This window comes from Cygnus olor, chromosome 11 (assembly GCF_009769625.2).
Source record: "Cygnus olor isolate bCygOlo1 chromosome 11, bCygOlo1.pri.v2, whole genome shotgun sequence".
Taxonomy (NCBI): Eukaryota; Metazoa; Chordata; class Aves; order Anseriformes; family Anatidae; genus Cygnus; species Cygnus olor.
The window spans coordinates 14518830-14540519 of record NC_049179.1 but is presented as its reverse complement, the minus strand read 5'-3'; the positions used below and the strand labels follow the sequence as shown (position 1 = coordinate 14540519).

At 41.1% G+C, this 21690-nt stretch overlaps 2 long non-coding RNA genes across 3 annotated transcripts in view; both read left to right on the top strand.

Moving 5' to 3' along the window:
- Nucleotides 1–2008: 2008 nt before the first annotated feature.
- LOC121076214 overlaps nucleotides 2009–21690 on the top strand; it is a 136913-nt gene continuing 117231 nt past the window's right edge. For both annotated transcript variants that reach the window (XR_005823391.1, XR_005823392.1), the window contains exon 1: nucleotides 2009–2469. This is a non-coding gene — a long non-coding RNA (uncharacterized LOC121076214). The remainder of the gene's footprint in view (nucleotides 2470–21690) is intronic.
- On the top strand, nucleotides 5136–20019 carry LOC121076215. Its single transcript, XR_005823393.1, has 3 exons — nucleotides 5136–5231; nucleotides 13661–13738; nucleotides 19802–20019. It is a non-coding gene; the product is annotated as an uncharacterized LOC121076215 (long non-coding RNA).

Below are 21690 nucleotides of genomic sequence, written 5' to 3'. Positions count from 1 at the left end.
TGCCAGTGAAAGCGTCGGAGCCCCAGCTGGGTCTGGTTTCTGGGACACAGATGTCAGCAGCGAACAGCATGGGACAATGAGGCTGTGGCAGCTCCCTGAGTCTGGGAGGGAATTGACGCACACAAAGTTCCCTCCTGCCTCGAGCGGAGCAACTCTGAGTTCAGCCATATTATTAAATTAATGTGGTTTAATAAGTCATTGTGTGCCACTGAGCAAAGCTAAATGATAGCAACTGTTATCCCCAGGTCATGTCACATGTGAGATAGGGTAGGTGATGCTGAAACCTCTTCTGCTAACATTTAGTAACTTCTATATCTGTGGTAATTTGATCATGTGTCACCAGCTTCAAAGTGAGACAAAGCAGATGAGACATGAACTGTATGTATCTGACTGGATGCATTTTAATCCCAGACAGCCTCCTGCTCAAACCTCTGTGCCATCACTGAGCTGGGTGCTGCCTTCCCCAGCAGCCCCAGGCTGAACGGTGCAAGCAAGGTTGTTAAAAACCGCCAGGCCCCAGCAAAGCCCATTGGTGCTCCTGGATTTCTCTTCATCGGCCCTGGATCTTTTTTCGCCAGACATGAGACGATGATGAACATGACACTTGGGTTGCCATGGGAACACAGCATGAGGTTCGTGTTAGCAGCTCTCCTTCCTGCAAGCGAGCGCTACAGGCTCTAGGGATGGGGACGAGCGGCACTGCTGGCATCTCCAGGGCTTGCCCACGTGCTCTCTCGAGGTTTGGGGGTGAGCCCCACATATTTAACCAGAGGAAGATCTGAAGGGACAAGTCACTGCAAGGTAGGAAGACGTGTCAGATGGTAGGGAGGGAAATTGCAAAGTCCTGGTTGAAACTTCTGCTGCAAAATCTTGATGAAGATCATAAGGGAGGCCCACAGCAACCTACAGACTAAGAGTCTGCCTCCCAGCCACCACGGGGAATATATGAAAGTTTTCAGCATGGGGAAAAACTGGAGCCCTGAGGTCCCCTTGTATAAGGGGATATACATGCTGCTCCAGCATCACTGGGAGGGTGGCAGGGACCAGAGCGTTTCTGCCACAGCTTCCCCCTGCCTCCTTCCTGAAGGCTTTTATAAATCCTCCCCCCAGTCCTTTAGAAATGCTTGTGTTCAGTTGGTGACATCCATGCTGTCCACTCTCCTGTCCACCCATAGGACTTTCCTGAGCCTTAGCTCAGGAATAATCAGGAAGCACTTTTGTGCTGTTAGAAAACCATTTGGAGCTTTCAGAAAGGCAATTTCAGAGAGACTCCTCATTGTTACTGCTATTATTCTCCTTTCACAGATCTCCCTTTAAATCCACACCTAATATCATTTTATTAGGGGAAGAAATACTTTTCCAAAGATCTTACAGAAGTAGGTTTTGCTGAAGCAAAGGGAGGGGGGTGAGGTTTCAGACCTGTTTGGAAGACAGGTGAAAACTGTTGTCCATCTGTCTCACTAATGTGTTGATTTGAATGTGCATCAGATGGGTGGGAGCTCCCTAGGAAGAGATAAGGGAAGCCCAGGTTAAGAAGAGCTGAAATGCTGCTGGCGGGAAGAAAGGGGTAATGAATGTAGAGGTTATGGTGTTGGCAATACAGATACTGTTAGGGACTACAAGAAAGAGTGAGAAATACCACCTAGGGAATCTAGCCAGGTGGTTATAAAGTATGATAAAATAGGATTTAGAGGAACAGCTTGCAGCATGGTAAGTGTTAGTCTATAAGACCTGTCAGAAGTTTGGTAGAGAGTAGCAAGAACAGCAGAAATAGATTAGGAACGTGAAGCTTCTTGCAAGAAAAGAAAATTTCTTTTCTGTCTGTCATAAATCTTTCCCTCTTCACCACTTTAGCTGCTTCCTGCATTCCCTAAGCAGGCTTAGAGCTCGTACGTGGCCAGAGGGTTTCAATTTGAGCTCCAAATAATAATAATAAATTCCATAAAGTGATTCCATGTGGAGAGCAGAGATGATAGTGCCTTATGCTTACACAGTAGGGCCTGCACGAATTTGGGTCAGGCAGGCTGAGGGGTGGTTTCTCACCTGCAGCTTGTTGTGGGGTGATGCCCTGCACCTGCTCTGCAGCAACTGCACGAGAAGCAGGGTGAGGGGAAAGCTGCTCTGGCTGAGGCTGTTGAGTTAAGGCAAGGTAGAGAAAGGAAATGTAGCTTTCTGTATTGGATTTTAGCCAGGATGCTGAAGTTAAACATCTGGTTAATTAATAAAAAGAGCTGCAACAGCACTATGCTTGCTACAGCCATGCTGGGACACTGGAATTGTTGTTCTTTTGTGATCGCGAGCCTGGGTCTTCCATTACAATTGCACTGCCACGAGTGCCAAGACTGTGCCTGGAAAGTGGCTCAGCTGACTCTTGAACAGTAGCTGCTGCTTTTCCTGGGGAGTTGGAAACCAGGCTGCCTCCGCAGCAGGCTCGCTGCCGGGTCCAGGCAGTGCCGCACTCAGACTGAGGTACGTTGTTGTTTCATCCCGTTAAGGAGAGCAGAAGCTGTGTAATAGCTCTGCTGAGATCTCTCATTCTGTCCGTTAGCGGGAGGATTGTGTGTTTAGGGAGAGCAGAGAGAAGAGCATATCTGTTATCACCTCTTCCCCTGCGTTTGCTTTGGGATGTCTCATGCTTGTTTCCACATGTAAAGGCCATCGCAGCTGCTCTGTCTTAGGGCTGGATCATAACCAAGGAGCTCCGAGAATTGATTATTGCAGATGATAAGAATCTATTTGTTGGGCAGCCAACTCTATTGTGGTGGGATGACCTTGTGATGGCTTTCCAGTGTAATTTCTGGTGGGAATTACATTAAGAGCTTCTTTTATGTAGATGTTTTGGCTCGCTGGAAACAATGGCTGGCTTTGGGTTTGGATTTCAGTTTCTGCGGTTCTGGAAAGCCTTCTCTCTGCCTCTACCACCTTCAACTTTGTCTGTACTCTTCCCAGTTGAAGTGGGGATGGTCCCTGTGCTGAGGCTCTTAGTGCTGCTGTTCCAAGAGTGGAGGGCCAGGCTTCACAGTGTGCTAGTTTTCTGCAGAGATGGAGGGAAGTTTCTTTTTCCTTTATGGTACTGTTGTGCACTTGGGCTGATCCACCACACAAACTGCTGTGACCTCCAGCTGCCCCATTTGCACCCCTAATTGAGTGGGTTGTTAGAGGACTATACAGTCAACAGTATGAAATGTTGCTTTGGTCAAGTATCTTTTCTTCTTGGTTTCTCCTACAAAAGTACAGCACTAATAGAACTAGCTCTACTTGCCAAACAGATGAGTATCACACAATTTGCAGAGGGTTCCCTGCCAAAAGCATGGGACTTTATCATTTCAATTTTCTGTTAGGTACATGGAACACCCTAAAAGTCCAAACTGGAACTGTGGCTTCCCATCAAATTTTCAATCAAATCCAGTTTAAAGAGAAGGACTTCGGTGGGTTTCCTGTATCCAGACTTGTGGGAATTCCTTTTGCCTCATTCGCACAAGACTGTACAAGGGAGAGGTTTAACACTGGAGATGCATCTCTTAAGGAGGGAACTGAAGTATTTTATTGCATTTCACATACCACCTTCTCAAGCAAAACAGCCGACTGCTGTAGACAGGGTCTGAGGGACACAGTTCTAAGACAAAAATACGAATCTGAACCTCATGTATTCACAAGAGGAGTTGCTGTTCATCCAAGCCTTGAAAGCCATTAAGATCTATGTCCTAGCTAGAGTAAAGCTGACTTAGGTCTAGAGTATGAAATTCAATGGCACGCTGTGGGGGGTGGCCTTTGGACTGCCTCTCCTTCCTGCTTGCTCATGGATGGTTGTTGTGATGTGGAGCAGGAGTGGGCTTGATGTGCTGTACTAGGGGAATGTCTATGTCAGTGGCTGGGGTCCTCCATAGCTAAAAGTGGAAGTGAAGTTGTGTGTTTTTTTTTTTGTTTCTTTGTTTTTCTTTTACCCTGAATGAGGAGTTGGCTATGTTCAGCCCATGACTTTTCAAGGAGCACTCCTGTGCCCTGCATCAGAAACTAAGTCAGGGAAGAACCACGTTCTCCCCTTTGTTTCCTTTCACCTTAATCAAGCTTCTTAGTCTGATAAGGTTTTAGATGTTTTTGTGTTCTGTCTTGATCTTTCAGACTTTCCACAACCATCTTTTTGAATGTTTCCCAGGCCCAAAACTTTCTGATTCCCAGGAACCACCTGGCTGGAATATATCTGGTCAGATAAAGTCCTGTAGCTCTACCAAGTTCAGGGTCAATTAAATTACTCCAAACCTACCTTTCCCTTGAGATTTCAGTTGGATGCAACCACTACCTTACTTCCTGTCGGAATCTCTCTAATTGGCAGTGTTTATGGGACACCTGCTCTCTGCTGAGGCTCCCATTGGTCTTCCAGTATCCAGGCTCAACTCTTTCCCTTAGTTCTGTGTGCATCAAAGCACTCAGCCCTCCCATATGTCTTATATACTGAGTTTTCTACCTCTGAGAAAATTTCATATCCACAGCACGGGGGATGTGGATATATATAACTTTCATGGGGACTTTTGTTCATCTAGTCTTCAGTTGAATTTTTGCTTTGAGATTTTTTTTTTCCTTTTCTGATTCTATCCCTTTGCTCCTAATCCCACCACCTGGTATGGCTCACACTGCAAAATCTCTCTGCCTCCTCAGTGTATACGCCCTTCAAATATTTGTAGACATTTATCACTTCCCCCCCCTGCTTAGTCATCTCTCTGCCAAGCTAGACATATTTAGTTCTTCTAATCTTTCCTTGTGAGTGAGTCCCTCCAGCACTCGTAATTCATTTCTCCTTGCTCTTCTTTGTATGCTTTCCAGTTTGTCAGCACTTAAAATACTTCTTATTTGGGGTGTTTTAATATGTGCAGGCATGAAGAAATGGAGAAGAGAAACTTCCTGAAAAGAGAGAGTTTTTTTGGCTTTAAGCCATTGGGAATGTCTTAGAGTGGGCAAACCTGAGAATTCCTGTTGTGAGTTTCCAGGTGGGTCTCTAGGACGCAGAAGAGTTGTCCTCTCTTCTCTTCTGGGTTGCTCTATTACCCACCCCTCAAAATCTGTAACAAAATATATCATATTTTTAATATTTTTAATATTAATATTATTAATATTTTTTTCTGTTTTTCCAGTTCCCCTCCTAACCAGACAAACTGATCTTATCCAACTGTCACGGGCTTGGCCTCTCATTTCCTGTCTGGCTCTGTCTCCCTCTCAGGCTGAAGGCTTTGTGTGTAAGTGATGATTTTCTACTGGGCTCTTGGGTGCAAGTACTTCAGAGAGAGTGACTACATCTTATCAGTGCTGAATCTCTCTTCCCAGCTTTGTTCTTCTCAAATACTGATAGGCACGGTGCCAAAGGATCAACAGAGAGCAGCCAGCTTCTTTTTATCTCAGGAATATTTTCCCCTTCTGGCCATTTATTGTTTCTGCTGCACCCAGGCTGTGTAAAAAGGAATACAATTCAAAATGGGTTCTGTTTCTAGGATCCCGGTTGGACGTTTTTCCTTCAAATAACCAACCTGACATTCTTTAGATATTAACTTGTTAATTAAAGCTACATCCTGGAGGGATCGCGTAGAGTTGCTGTTCAGCCTCCACCTCTCATTCTGAACTCCACAGTGGTTTTTGAGGCGTTCCTGGTATCTCACTGATGGTAATTTGTGCTGTCTGAGATTATGTGATGTGAGCAGAATTGAAAGGAATGTCAGGGAGCAGCAAGTGTTCCCTCACTCATTAACTGCAGCAAGGTCTGCAGCTTCACTGTCTGCATTAAGAATTTTTTAAATATTCCTCATCGGCATCTAGTGACCTGCAAGGCAGCAGCAGTTTATCTAGCTAAGCGATGCTGTCAATCTTACTAGTCTGAGATAGGTATTAGTATCAAAATGTTTCCAAAGCCAAAATAAAGCCAATTGCAAACTTGTGGAGTCTGGCACACCTTTGCATAATGCAATCTATATTTCAGCTGCAAATACCAAACCGATGCTTTTTTTTTTTCTTAATAAGAGAAATGAAAAGGTTCTGCTTTGCTTCCTTCGACATCATGTTCTTTCTTCCCACCCAGACTAGATATTTATCAAACATCTGCCTTCTGTTTTGGTTGTGCACAGAGAATATTATGAGTTTAAGTAAGATGTGAAACTAGCTCAGCTGACTGGGCAGGAAATGTTCTTCTGCTGTGGTATGAAGGCTACTTGGATTTGTTAAGCCAAGCTCTGGAAAGTGAAATCAGAAGCAAACAAAAGCAAGGTTGGTTGGATAGGAGAATATATATTTTTTTTTTTATTCATGTTGGTTGGATAGAAGAAAATATATAAATATATTTTCCATTCGTTCCATGTCAGTATATGCCACTGGCTGAAGCCACTGTATCCTTAGAAAGTGTAGAAACAGTGAAACCAAAACTTTTTGAGTGAAGAGCAAAAGCTGCTATTGCTTTGACAGTGGATTGACTTTCCTAGCTGTCTGTTGAAGCAGCCTTGGAGAATCATGCTGAACAGTGCATTACGGATATACACACTGGATATTAAAAAAGAGAGAGAATGCATTTACTGTCACTTGCAGGTTGCCTTTCACCCTTCTAGTTGTCATAGCATTCAGAAGCATTAAACAATGGGCCTTTGTCTACAGAAAGAAAAATATCTCTATCACAGGCTTAGGCAGGAGCAGCAAAATCATTCTGAAAAACAGAAAGGAAAGTGCTAGGCATTTTCACCAGCCTATCCCAAGATACTTGTTTGGGGGCCTGATTCTTGAATCAGCACCAGGGCATCTACTTTTGCACCATCAGACTGTTTATTAGCAGCATGAGCCCAGGAACAGGCTCAGGAAAAGTCCACTGCCTTTGATGGTATTGCAAACAAGCTTGTCTTTCCCAGAGGAATCAGCAGTCTAGCTTGCTTCGGTTTGTTGTTTGTCTACTGTCATTCACATTCAGAAAGAGGGTGGGGTTTTTTGTTTGTTTTTGCTTTATGAGAACATGCAGTTGCTCAAGATCCATTTGCTTGACAAAATGTTTTACAAACAAACCGTACATAGGAATTACTTTTTTCGCTGCTGAGATGCAAAACAATTTTTACTGTAGAATCTCAAGAGACAGATGAGATATAGTTCAGCACAGCATGACTTTAAGTATTTGGTCAAATAGAGGTGGGATTATTACTGTATTTAAAGCAAAGCATACATTCAAATGCTTTGAACTGAGGTTTATTCTGTGCAAATATTTGACAAGTAGGCTCTCATTTAAGTACCCTTTCTAGCTATTGGCACAGGAAAATTGCTTCTAAACAAGTATCCATGAAGTCTAATGGTTATTTCTCCTTGTCATGAGTTCCCTCAATACCTCACCTGCCTCATTGACTATTGATTTTAAAGAGTCTGTGGGAATGTTATTTACCTAGCCCCAGTTTGAAGGTTCTAATCTTTAGTGATGATTGCTTTCTATATTTTTTTTCTTTGAAATAAGCTCTATATATCAGTTAAAGTTCTGTGAGCCTAAATAACTAATACAAGGGCAGATCAGGTTTTCCCCACTCCTGTTCCCAAGGTGTCCCTGAGCAGAGATGTTCAACCCCTGCCCTCATTTCCATTCATTGTAATGGAGTGATAACAAAATGCATGGCCGACTTCTCTAATTAGTCTCATGCTCCTCAAGGTCTTTTGCTATTGCCTGCTGTTCTCTCATATCGCTTAGCTTCGTGGGCTTTGTTGGTATTTCCCTAACCACCTCTAGTAGTTCTCCCCCTCTTCCAAATTATCTCTTTGGGCATGAACTGATATATGGCGAACAAAAAGCAATGAAATATTCATCATTAATTGATCATGATCTTTCCTGGTTTTGTTGTTGCTGTTGGGTTTTATTTTAATTCCCTCTCTGTTTAGGGGAAATTGTTTAATTTTATTTAATACCACAACTTTTAAATTTTTATTACACTAAAATGCAGATGTATATTCTGCGGAGTTTCCCTGAGCTTGTTTTCTTGTGGATCGTTCATCTCACTTTAATTAAAATAGGACAAGCATAGAAAGAAAATTAGAACGAGAAAAGAAGATCAGCAGTTGGTTGTCCCACAGTTCCTAATAGCAAGATATGATAGGGGACAGGGATTTCCTATTTAAATTCAATGTATCATTCTTCCCCTCTCCAATAAGCATTAATGAGAGGTGAAGAAGAAAAAGGACCCAGTATCTGTAGATGATGGAAAGCTGAAGTTCTTCTCCTCACACCATGAATCATCCTCTTAGGAGATGCTGTCTCAGACCAGGTTTGTTCAAGGAAAGGGCTATTATGTGGAATTCTGTCAAATGGTGAGGAGTGGTAAAAGAGATAATCAGTCCTCCAGCACTAATTACCTGTGCTCTATAGAAATCCCTAGCTCCATTCAGATTCCTTTTTTAAAGGAGAATCTCAGAGGAAACAAATGAAGTCTAGTTCTGCAAGTGTCAATTGAGATGGTTGAGAACAGGAAAGCCGTGGATTAAAGCGATCAATTTTCTGAGGCCTACCATACTATCTGACTTGATTTTTCCTGCCTTCTCTTCTTTTCACATTCATGCATTGAACCATAACACGAAATCTCTGCATTTCTCATGCCTCCTTTATTCTGAAATCTCTAGGTTCTTCACAAACATTAACTGATAAAATTTCTCAGCTATCTATCCATCTAATCTCAAAGCCTTTATGGTTTCTTTTCACAGAAAAGGCATGTCAATTGACAGAGTATAACATCAAAATAGTTTTTATCAGAAGGAAATCTCTACATATATTAACAAATGATCGAAGGACTCCTAATTTAGCAGGAGGAAGGAAGTCAGGATAACTGCTGTCAAAAAAAGAGTAATTGCTATTTTACCAATATAAGTGCAATGTCCAATGATAAGATTTAGGAGTAAGTTTGTTACTATTTTGCAGTCAAACATTAAGGGTTACAAACAATTAAAGACTGCAGATAATCACATTTGTAATATGTCCTTTTGACTTTGGAGGAAGAGAGGAAATCTTGTGGGCAAAGTAATGAGATGCTGCAAGAGAATATTCTGGAACAGAGTAAATCTGAAGAATATTTTCCTACCCAGCAGGAGGGAAGAACAAAAAACATTTGAATCGGTGTTAGTCTTTACATTAGAAATATCACTTAGTGCATGTTTGTACTTGATCCTCTATCACTGTTTCTGAATATACTACCCAAATGTATTAGAGATACACATAAAAAGTACTCAATTTAAATGAGCACAGATAAGAAGCAGGAACTGCCACTTTGATTCATGCCAACAATAATTTCAACTGGAATACTCTGGGAATACAATACTGCTCAGCACAGGGTGGTACAGCCCATATTCTGGTATTTATGGAGAAGTCTTTAATGTTCTGTAGAAAATCTCTCAGTGATCAAGGATGCTTGCATGGATCTGTCAATGTTTTGCTTTTGTGTAGCAATGTGGAAAGAAGCATTAGAGATTGGCAGACAGGTTTGTTGTGTACTTGATGTTTTCCATTGGTGTACAAAAGGAGTCAAAGGAGTTTCCTTGTGGAAGGAACTAGGAGCACATCAGGTTGGTTTCAACCATTGACTATCTACACTTCCAATTCATTTTGCTGAGTCTTAAGTATTCTTTACCACAAAACCTAACTAGCATGTTTTTTCTGTGCTTTGTATCTTTCATGGTATTATGAACCAAATGTCTGATCTAATCCATGTATGTTAGCAAGTTTTTATCTCTGTCTGTGACTTTTGTCTTAAAGTTTCCAAGGCTAGTTATGAGGCAGATGATACTCCCAAGAGGGCCTTGTAAAACAGTATTAATAGTGTAGTCAGATCCAGGTGTTCAGAAATACTCACAAAGACTGATCCAATAGCACTGAATGTAATACATGTTCACTGCTAAACTTTGCTTCTCTGCTCTTTGTCCTTAAATCCCGTGCAACTTGAAAGTACACTGCATTCAACAACTACCAGCCAAAATCCTCATCACCAAGGTAAATTCAAACATCTGACAAAGGTCATGAGGCAAATCAGGAATCATCCCAATAATACCAAGACAAAGCATTAAAAAGGATCGAGAGTTCATGGAGTAAATCTGCAAAATAATTTACATCTCAAATCTCGGGCAAGCAACTGTGTAACTTCTGCCTGTAGATTCACCACTGTGATGGTCGTTGATTGTCACTACCTACAGCCTTTGTAGCACTAATGCGCATTGTCTTCTTGGCTCTTGAGTTACTGAGATGTCTAATGTTGAATTTGCAAGTAATGGCTATGGCTCCCCTCAATGAAGCATCTCTCAGGACACTTGGAAATTAAATGTTCCTTCTCAAGCCATCATTTGCTTACTTCATTCTTATTAAATAATCATAAAATAAAAACATGTAATTTGAAAAATGCATGTCATGGTTGGGAAATGAAAGAACGGGAGATGACAAGATTCTTAGTGGATTAATGCAATGCCAGCAGAATATCTCCTTTCGTTCTCTCAATCATCATCTGCCAGGCTCCTGTTAAGACCTAGCCAGAATTGACCAACTATCTTTGCGTGACCCAATTCAATGCTATTTTGAGACTTCTGTCCTCTGTTTAGAGTTCTGCAAACTGTGCAGATTTTTTCTTTGAGTCATTAACTCAGCCATAACTACTACTTCCTTCTTTCCATTCTTTGCTTCTTAGTGTCAAGGCAAACACTTGCTAACATTCACTGAAAGTATACTAACACAAGGAAAACAATAGTTGTAGCCAGCTAAATTCTTGTCCTGGACTGATTTCTAGGATCATTCTTTCAACAGCAAGTTCTGCCAAAGTTTTCCCTTTCCTAGCCTAAAGAATTGGCAGTTTCCCTTAGGTGAAAGAGTACAATTCTCTTAAGGTGTTGTTATCTCTGCTAGCAAGATGATCCACTATACGTCTGTATGCAAAGTCGATAATTGAAGGAAAAAATTAAATAAATTGGGGTTCTGCTTTCCATCTTTGAGCTGTCACGTTCTGAAAAAAATCCCTTCTATCTGCACCTTAAGGTATTTTCTATAGTCCATCACAGAATAGAGCTTACAACAAGTTATTTTCAACTCCTGTAGGAGAAAAGAGAGGCTAACTGGTCCACTTTGAGTCTTGAATGAACGAATTAGATTTGCATTGTACCTGGAAGTGTTGTTCACAGTGGTGAACTTAATCTTCATGGGTTGTGTGTTTTTAAGTACAAAATATGCATTTCCATTATTTAAAATGTCTTGTATGCTATAAAACTTGATCCTACTACAATTCTCTGTTTACAATGAACTGTAAATATTTATAGCAGTGTGATTACAGTGAAGTTGCACGAGATTTACACAGCCGTAAGCAAGATCATAATCTGTTCCATTGTCCCTTCAGTAAAGAATTTTATTAGGTAGGGATCAAATTTGTAGATCTGTATTCAGGGGTAACTAAAACAGACAAATAAGAAATCCTCCTACTGCAGTCAGATTTTGGTGTAAGATTAATGTGAAATATATTCATTTTCTGCTTAAATAAATGCCCTTGTTTTTTTATTCACAATGAGTAATTTGCCTTAGGTTCAGTTCCTTTCTCCTTCCTCAGAGCTCCATGGCACTTGCTCTGTTCAGCCTTTATTTCCACAGTCATAGCCTGAAGAAATTGAATATGACTAAGGAAGAAAAGAAGGCTCAGTTTCTCATGTAATCTGTGCTTGGAAGAGGCTATGGTTGATGTTAAATATGTGAATCTTAAAGTGGGCTTACATATGTGCTTGAGAGTGGGCCTCTTTGTACTCTGGCAAATCTATTTTCTTTCTTCTCTAGGAATAAGTGTTTATATTATCCAAAACAAATCATGTGTTTCTGTATCTTATCAGCATTTGTAAATGCTGGAGAACAAATTTTCAGCTTACACTTCGATGTCTGTTTTTGTTTTCCTTCTACTACAATCTCCCTTGGCTTGTTTGCTTGCTTATGGATACACTTCTTTCTAGTAAAGAGGCTTTTCTGGCTGCCTGGATTCTGAAATATCCAAAGGCTGTTCCTATCTGCAGAAGCTACTCTGAAAGGGAAACCCATTAATGTGATGGCATGAGATGTCTCCATGGGAAACAATCAGTTACATCCAACAAAAGAGCGTGTCTTCTTACATGTTTCAATTCTCTTCATTGGGGGTGGTGTGGAAAGTGTTAATGGGAAAACTTGATCTTTATTCCAACCAGCATTATTTCTTACTAGAACAGGAAAAAAGCTTATTTTCCTAGTTTGCTGCTGGCTGTGTGTTTTTTTTTCCTGTTTTTCACACTTATTCCTAGTTGTTCCTCTGTGGCTGTACCATATATGTAGTAGTCAAACAACAGGTTTGTCCTATGTGTGGTGGTTTCAAGTTGTAAAAAGTTAGTAAAATGATGCACCAACCAAAAGTCTTTGTGCATTCCGTGTTTGTATGTAGACATTCACTTCTAAAAAATTAGATTTAACGTCTCTTCTAGGGCTTTGTGTGTGTGTATGAATAAAGAAAATTTAGAAATCAAGCATACAGATAATTTAGTTTCTAAATCAAACTGTCATTTCCTCCAGGAGAAAGGAAGTATATTCATTTTGTGGATTAGTTTGTTTTGAAGTACTCAGTGGTGAAATCCAGTGTGGAAAACAGTAATCTTCTGTTGTGTGAGGGGGAGGAAAATTCGCAGTGGAAGGTTTGAAGAAACTGGCTCAAAACTCATAAGGAGCCTTAGTGACAGATGTAGGAAGGACATCTGGCATCTGATTGCTGTCCGGGTGAGCTGTCCACTGCAGAACCTTATCTCTGTGTTCTGTGGCATGGCACTAAATAAGGAAGCATTTGTCTGAGATACTAAATGATAGAGGCAAAATGTATTTGTTCTTGTATGCCACAGAGTGATCTACTGTTTGTAAGCAGATCGTAACTGAAGAGCTGTAGAACACACTTTCTAGCTTTGTGCTTCACTTAATCACGGAACAGAGGAGACCCTAAGGCCCTGTGCAAATTTTAGGACCCGTGAAATCTAAACTGTAAGTGAACATAAATGAACAGGTCGTCTCAGGAAATAAAAAGACAAGCTCATTATTTTGTTTTTCATTCTGTTAAGAGGGCCAGTTTCTAGCAAGAGTAACAATAAAAAAAAAAGCTCTACCTGAGGCAATTTGCTACCAGTTGCAATACCTGATTGGCCCGCAAATGTTAGAGCAGCGTCCAGTCTGGAGCACTGTGAGCTCCAGGGATCTCACCATGAATCTACCACCCTTTGGTCTTTTACCAAGAACATTAATCTAGTTAGTATATTCCATAAAGAAGGTGGAGAATAGAAAGGGAGGGGAAGGTTTCCTATATACTTGATATACTATGCACTTCATAATATGTATTGAACATCTGTGTACAATATATGTGGCAATATAAAAACCTTCATTTAAAAATATTTCAAAACTGGCCATTTTCCATGTTGCTTTAAATATATGGCATGTAGTTGTATGTTTGACACAGCATTCTGAATGCGTTCTCCTATATTCAAAGTATAATGAGTAAGATTCATCACAGGGAAAGCAACATTTTCCATGTTAGCAATGCTAATGAATAAAATATACGACATTCCTGCATTGCTGGTTGTTATTACTTGCTTTTAGCAGTTTAACTAGCAGGCGGAATTATTTCTTACAGAATTTTTGTGTTTGCAGCTAAGGTTCCCGGGCTATGTAATAGCTGTTTGGAGACCAATCGTGGAAGAGTTAGACTATTGCTCTGGCTCACAATGGGTATGTGTCTATGCTAACAACTCTGTAACAGTAGTGCAATCAGCCTGACTGGTTTGTGCAATGTTGTTTTCACTGGAGTCAGCTGCAGTTCAAGGGTGTAAGAGAGTGGATCGTTCTGCATTAGCAAACAGTGTGAACCGTAGAGCAGAACAGTTGTTGCTGAGGAATCTGTGTCCGTGCTGTGGACCTTTCAAGGGGTTTCACTTTGGTAGCTCTACCCTGGCCTTACAGACCAAACGTGCATTAGTAGTCAAAGCATTTAAGTGTATCTTATATATAGCTTCAAGTTGTATCACCCAAAAGGAATCCAGCTAAGATCACACAGGGAGTTAGAACAGTAACTGGGGACAATCTGGAGATGCTCTTCAAAAGTGCAGTCCTGATACCATATAAAACATGAATGCAGGTGGATCAAATGCCAATAAAGTTATCAGTGTGAAACAACTGCTTTGGCAATTATTTAAAGAGAAAAGTTGCTACAGTAGCCTTAAAAGTAGTCACCTGGGTTGACTGGTGGGCAGGCAAGTGGAGCATGCTGACTAATACACCTATTCTTTGTTTACTAAGAGTGCTTATGTTTTACTGTCTACTAAGTATTGTTTGCCTTTTTCCTTTTTTTGTGTGTGTCAACAAGGGGATGTTCCTAAAAGCAGGGTGGTGAATTAAATGTGCCCCCATTACAATAAATATAAACAAGTCCTTTGTTAGGTATTGCCAGCTCAAATTAAAGATTGCAAGCATTTTCTCAACTGTGTGGAAATAATAGGAGGTAGCAGTTCTTTGCAACAGTTGTCCTAATGAAGGATGATGATTTTCATTCAGGGTAGTGAAATTTGGTGGGGGCATTGGGGGTATCTGCCAGTACAGGATCAGTACACGGCTATTACAAGATCAGAACCCTCAGCAATAAATGATTCACATTCTTGGAATTAACGTCTGTAATGGGAATAACAGAAGTACAGATGGTAATATATTACCTTGACCACAGGAGTGCATTGAAGGATAATTGAATAATGGACCAAATTCATTTCTGATGTAACTTTACTGATCTGACCAGCATGATTCTGCCTTCGTGTTAATAAAACACATGAAAAAATAATCATTACAATTCTCATTTTGTTATTATTAATGATTGTCTTATAAAACCAGAAAGCAATTTGGAAGTCTGGTTTGCTTCAGATTAAAGTTTGAAGTCTTAGTTGGAAGCTTCCCCAGATTTGTCTAAAATACTGATTAGCAACCTCAAGGGAATGAGCTTCCTTGTAAGATTTCAACATTGCTGCTTAGTTCTGGGCAAAGCAGAAACAGTGTAAGAAAGGCATTCCTAAGGATTTTCTCTGTATCTGGTTTCAGCAAAAATGTAATACAGGAAACTGAACAAAAGCGTAGTTTATACAGCAATCATGTAAGTGTCTTCTAAGCATATACTAACATCTTTATTCTTATGGAGTGGTGCCTGAATCCATAGTCTCTCATTTGTCTGATTGCTCACAGAAACACATTATTTTAAGTTTGTACCTAACACTGAAAGAAACTGCCTTTAGGAGTAAGCTGGTCAAATAATGGTGGATTTACCATCTCTTTAACATGTGCCAATGCCAGGAATAGCTGGCTGACATCTGACTTATCTCTTTCAGATGGTCAGGAGATGTAATGGTCCCTCTGACGTTGAAACCTTAGGGATACATGGAAAAACTGGCAGATTTTGTCCTTTTGAATCCACAAAGGTATATTCTGGAGCTGGAGAACAAGAACAGTTTAAGCTTACTATTTTGTTGCTGTATTTAAGGATGCTTCACTGCTTTACCACATTTTTGCAGTTCATTTGAGCCCCACTGATGCGTTTTAAATACACGGGCCTGAGCTGTTAATGCTCTGGATTCTGTCCATTTCCAGAAAGAAGAGAATAAAAGCAGGCAGAAGTTTCAGGGTACTGTTGCAGGGGATGGATGCTGACTGCTGGGAGCCACTGAAAGTTTCACTGGGAAGACTTTGTAGTATAGGATGATGGGCGCTATAGAAGTGACTGTTGCTGGCAGTTTCCTCCTATGGTTTCTTGTAAAAGGTGAAAGTGATATGAAAATGATACATTATTTGTTTTAAACATCTGAAATAAGAACAAAACCTTATTTGCTCTGGAGCTTTGCTGCCTATTACTGGTCTTTGCTTTAACTGGATAGGCAAAAGAAAGCATGGCCAGAGCTCCTTGTGTGAAGCTGGTGAATCAGAGAAGCAGCCACTAAATGTGTGTCTGACAGTGAGGACAGATATGCTCTGGAGGTGCCAAATTAAAGTATTTTAATCCAATTTATCCAGAAACCATCTGCTAAAACAAGGTTGGCAAGGTCACATCTGTTCATGTTGTCTCCATCTATGCCTGACCTAGAGGTGACCCTCAAGTTTACAGAGAAGCTAGCAGAGTGAAGGAGAGGTAAATGCTGTGTCTCCCCAGCTATGTCCAATCATTACAGATCTGTTATAAAAACTCATCAGCTGTTGGTTGAGAACTGCAGTAAATAGTCTTGAAGTCTCCATGGGACATTCAGGGGGAAACAAGCAAACAATAACAACCCCTGCTCTTGAAGCCTTCCCAGTCACAAGGAGGAGAAGATGCAGTTAAATTCTTCTGCTCACTTCCCAGCAAACAAGGTCACCAAAAATAGCATGAAAATGACAATTGCACACTGGAATGTTGTCTTTGAAGCAATCTCCTCCTGCGTAGACTATTCAATGCCAAATCCAGGTCTCTCACAACCCTACACACCTTAGTAATAGCCTTGTTTCCCACCGTGTAGTTTAATAATAGGGATGTTTAATTCAACCTTTATTAGCAAACCCTTTCTCTTCTAGGCAAACACACAAAGTTGGCCTGAAATTTGGCATGTAAATGTATGTGTTAAAGGAGTAATTTTTACAAAATTCCATGTCTGCTGGGGATTTCCAGTGCATCTTTGTGCTCTTCCTGCTGGAAACAGTGACAGGCCCTAAACCTCACAGCGTTATGGGCTGTTAGTCCTGTTATGTGGGCAAGTCTTCAGCAATCAGGAAATCAGAAGGAACTGCCAGATTATTTAAGAGCAAAAGATTGCTCTGGGCTGACTACAGGAAGGTGACCTTAATATGAATAAGCTGCAAGCTGACAGGGGGCTGGGATTGCCTAAGTGTGCAAGCTTTAACTTCAAAGGCATTGTCAAAACTAGTGAATATTAGTCTTGGTTAAATTGGCTCAGTAAAAGCTATTTTCCATGAGTTTCACCCCCAGTAACAGAACTGGGATTGTTATGAGTGTAAATAGGGTGGTTCCCTTACATCTTAATTGCCAAACTGAAGCCCAAGGACGTGGTGGGAGCTGATATTGAGTGTCTCACTAATGTAGTGGTGACCCCTGTTTGGTGTCTTGATTAGGGATGCTTGAAATGCAGGCTCAGCAAAATAGTCTGACCAGCTCTGTACTTCATACTCCCACAATCTGCATGACCGTGAACCTTGATGAGCTCTGCCTATCTGCAGGCTCTTCAAGATGAGGAAAGCAGACTTCATGAGGGAACTCTTCCAGCAGCTCCCTCACCTTGATAACCTAGGGCTGCCTGCCCATGAGAACATTTCTTCTGATATCTGTAAGAGATGGCGGTGGCTGGAGGAATGAGAAACATCTCAATGAGTCACATCTTTGGCTTATTAGAGCCTCAGGATGTTAAAACCAGGCCTTCATATAGAAATACTCATACAGGTGCAAATTCAGAAGCCCCAGTTTAAGTAACATACATACCTGTTACTACACAGCATGGCAGACAGTCTACCAAATCTAGACTCTCAATGTGTTTCAACCCTATGCATACTACAGCAATTTACTGTGCCCCTTACCATCTTCCTACCTCCCCTGGCCTGAGCAGGATGGCTGTGCGTGTCTTCCACATGTGAGGCTGTTCTGCATAATGCTTAAATCAAATAGGAGCAAGCAGAGGTATGTACCAACACCGCATTAACAAGATTGAAGCCATTATGCATGATCCATAAGCCCCTAGGCATGTTATCCTAATTTAAAATTTCTACTTACCCGTTACAAGAGCTTCTCTAGAACACAAGCTCCTTAGTCTGTGTTTCGTCAGTTTGTTCAGTGTGTGTTTACAGGAGCTCCAGTTCTAAGTCTCTCTAAATAATTTTCCTCGGTGCCTCCATATAAGTGTATGTATTTGATAAGGTGACTCAGAAGTCCTAGCTGTTTAAACCTCAGCAGGTCAAGAAGCTTCCCTGAAAGACCAGATTCCTCCTAGATATATAATTTGGTTGCTGTACTTTGCTCAACAGCTGCTGCTGGTTGATTTTGCTCAAGGCTAAAAGCAGGCTGAGTTGTGCAGGGTCATTGCTCTGGACAGAAGTGAGGTGATGCTCAGCACCTGCTTGTTGCTGGCAGGGTTGTGGTGACAGCAGGGTCTTGTGTAGTGACCATCTAGCCTTGAAGCTGGAGAAAATGGAAACTTTGGCCATGGGGGACTGTGATATTGCTCCTATGGTAAATAGTGCATAAGCTAGGCATGCTGAAAGAAATCATGCATTGTTATGGGTTAAAGGTGAAGCTCCTGAGTTTGTTTTTGTGGAGGTGAAGTCTTGAAGAGGAGAGCATCACTGTCTACCAAGCACAAAGTAGCAGAAATTTTCTTGCATTGTTACTTTGGTGTTATAGCAGCTCCTAGCCAGAATTTCCCCATCTATAACTGAGCATTGCATTCCCAACTTACTCTCCCTTTCCATCTCCTGCCAATATAAGATGTGGGCAAATTATAAGTAAAACATTTAATTGCTATAAAAGGTGTGCTCTTATTCCTATGTATGCCACACACTTCCACTGTGACCTCTGTCGAATCACTGAGTTTCTCTCGTTTCTATATTTAGGCTGCTAAGTTCATTTGAGTTAGTCTGTTTAATGTGAACATGCCTAGGTCTTAAAATTATGGGGAACTCATCTCAAAGAGGGCCTTCAGGCACAACTGTTACATACATCAATAATAGATATGTATTTTTACAAGCAATCTGGCCATTAAAGGTTTATTACATGCCAACAATGTATCAATGACTATAACTAACTGTTTATAAGGCAGTGAAAAGCCCCAGGATATTTCGGATTTGGCTTTCAGCCCTAGTTTTCCTTTTACAAAAAAAAAAAAAGCAGGGAAGAAAATCAGCCTGTAAACATCTTCTGAACAGCCTAAGCAAGATGAACCAGACAATTTTATTTTATCCGCTGACTGAGCATCAGAAGATGGTGTTGCAGGAGAGCTGCTGCTACCTCTACGTTAGCAATTGTTTATGGTATATAGCGGTGTTATTAATTCATTGTTGCATTCATGAGGGTTTAACAGCACAGCAGTGCCAGTGTAGGATGCTATAAAAGATCTCCAGGGCCCTGTGAAAGAAGAGGGGTAGGCAGCAGTGTTAGTGTTGTTAGGAAGGATAAAACAATTGTTCTTCCTTGGGTATCCCAAGAGGACTCCAGCAGGGACACCGCCAGCCAGCAACAAATTTTAAAAAGGCTTCTTTAAACACTCAATATATTCATAAGTCCGCACACACTAACGCAGTTAGGAAGTCTCTTATGATCAATGCAACGTGTGCAGATGGTGACAGTAAATGTACAGGAGAGCTGTGGAAAAAGATGAAATGAATATTATCAATGTGATTCCAGTGGTGATAATGAGAAATGAAACAAAAATGATTACAAAGAGAGAGTGATGTGAAATCATTTGGGGAGGGGAGTGATTACAATGGAAACAGCTCTCATTTAGAGAACTAATTATCAAATAGGCTTCGCACCGTCCAAAAAGCAACCTGGAAGCCATTAGCAACGCACCCTGTGGTTTCCCTCGCAAAGGGGGATTAATGGCACGAGCTCCAGAGAAGCCACAGCAGTAATGAATCTCCAGTCCTTTAACAGTAATGATCTCCATGACAGATATTTCAGAGTGCTACGTCATCAGCACTCCTATGACTGTCTTTTGCTTCATTTCTAAAATTGCCTTGGGGATTAAAAAAATAAAAATAAAAAAATTGAGATCTCCTTTGCAGCACTGTATGGAGCTTTTCCCTGCCTGTGGCCAAATGATGAAATGCTTCATGGATAGTTCTGATGGATCCAAGGCCTCTCCGAATAGGAGTGAGGTAATGCTGCTTAAGAGTCATATAAGTCCTGCATGAAACAATGTTTTGGACTATACGCCAGTCCTTTCCTGAAAGGGACTGGACACAAATGCCATGTCATGCCATTTTGCAGAATATTTCATGGATTCCAGGGTTCTTTCTTCATCTCACAGTATTGTAGGAGGCTTTATAACAACCTGGTTTTAGCTTGTTCTGTGGCTTGTGGGGGAGCTGCAGGGTGAGCAGGAAGGTGTGCGGAGGAGGTTATACCTGGCCAAGGCCAGCAGCAGTGAAGAACCTCTCCAAAGGGATGAAATGAACCCTCAGGGCTGTCAGTCTCACACTTTCACCAGAGCTAAATTCACTTGAAAGAAAACATTACTAAATATACTGTGTGTGGGTGCCGTTCATGATAAACAGAGACTCTGATTTAAACTTTGAATTACATTTGCTTATGATTACCTGAACAGACCTTGTTTATGCTGGCTTTCTCAGTCTATTATTGGCAGATGTCTCTGAATGTATGAGTTTCCTTTCCAGTTTAATCCGTGTTTGAATTTTACAAATAAACTTTTCAGCAATCTTGTTAGTTACTGTTCTTGTTGTTCCCGAATTATGCCTCTCCTCCTTTTTAGTGTTCTCCTCCCCCTCCTTGGTGTCTACTTTCTTCAGGGTGAGTTTTTAAACCAACCTTTTAGACCCAAGCTGACTCGTGTGGCTGGAAACAGGCCCGTGGGAGCAAAACAGGGTCAGCAAACAATTTAATCTACGACGAACCTTCTTGTCACATTTTTGGGTGATTTAGAGGAGAAATGTTTTGGTTGAAAATGGCCGTGTTGTTTGCAGCTGTAATAGTCCAAGGCTCTAGATAAGACATTTATTAGACAAACTGATACAGCTGAAGAACAGAGGCACAAGTGTCAGGCTTGAGAGCTAAGTATAATTTGAGGAATCAGAGTTTTGTTAGAGATGAGTAATACCATCTCGGTGGGAAAAAGCAGTTGGCAGAGCAGAGAGTGTTAGCAGAGGAAAAGAAAGGTGAAGAGGTAATTATCTCCTCGGAGAATGGTACAGAGGCACGCTCGGCACAGGCAGGGAAGGGAGAGGAATATCATGTGCTGTAAAACCGCTATGACAACCGGTATTTTGGGGTTCTGGAGGATGTAAAGAGCTGCTGTCTCTAAGGAAAACGCAACAAAAAAGAAAGCTGAAACCCATGCTAAAAAAAAAAAAAAAAAAGAAAAAAAGGCCAAACAGGGCTTTTACCTAAAAAAGGATGTTCTTCTAGGGAAAGATTGCATTTTCAGAGATACCAAAATGCTGTGTAAGGAATGGTTCTGACTGATGAAGAAAACCTCTTGTGGATGTCATGTACTCTGTTACTCTGCAACCGGTGTGGAAGTTCCGTGAGCAATTGCGAGCCATAGTGGAAAGAGATCTTGTCTTGGTTTAAAACAGCCATTCTTCTTGATCCCAAAATTAAATCAGTCAGAATAAGGACAGAAAACTATTTTGTACACCCACAGACTGTCCTCAGCTCAGCAGTACTACTTAATGACATTTTAAGCACTTCAAGCTCTATTATCCTATGTGGAAGAACAGCTCGGTGCCTCAAATCTCAGCCTAGGACATGAGAACTGGATTTAAGTCTTTCTCTTTCCAGGCTTCCTGTCTGGCTTTTGGATGGGACTCGTTCTTCTCTCATTTTAGCTGTCAGATCTAAGCTCTGAGGTGGGTGGGATGAATCTCTCTCCAGAGAGCCTGATCTCTGGCTGTTGACAACAGGAGGAGCTTCGAGAAAAAAACTCAGCCTGGAT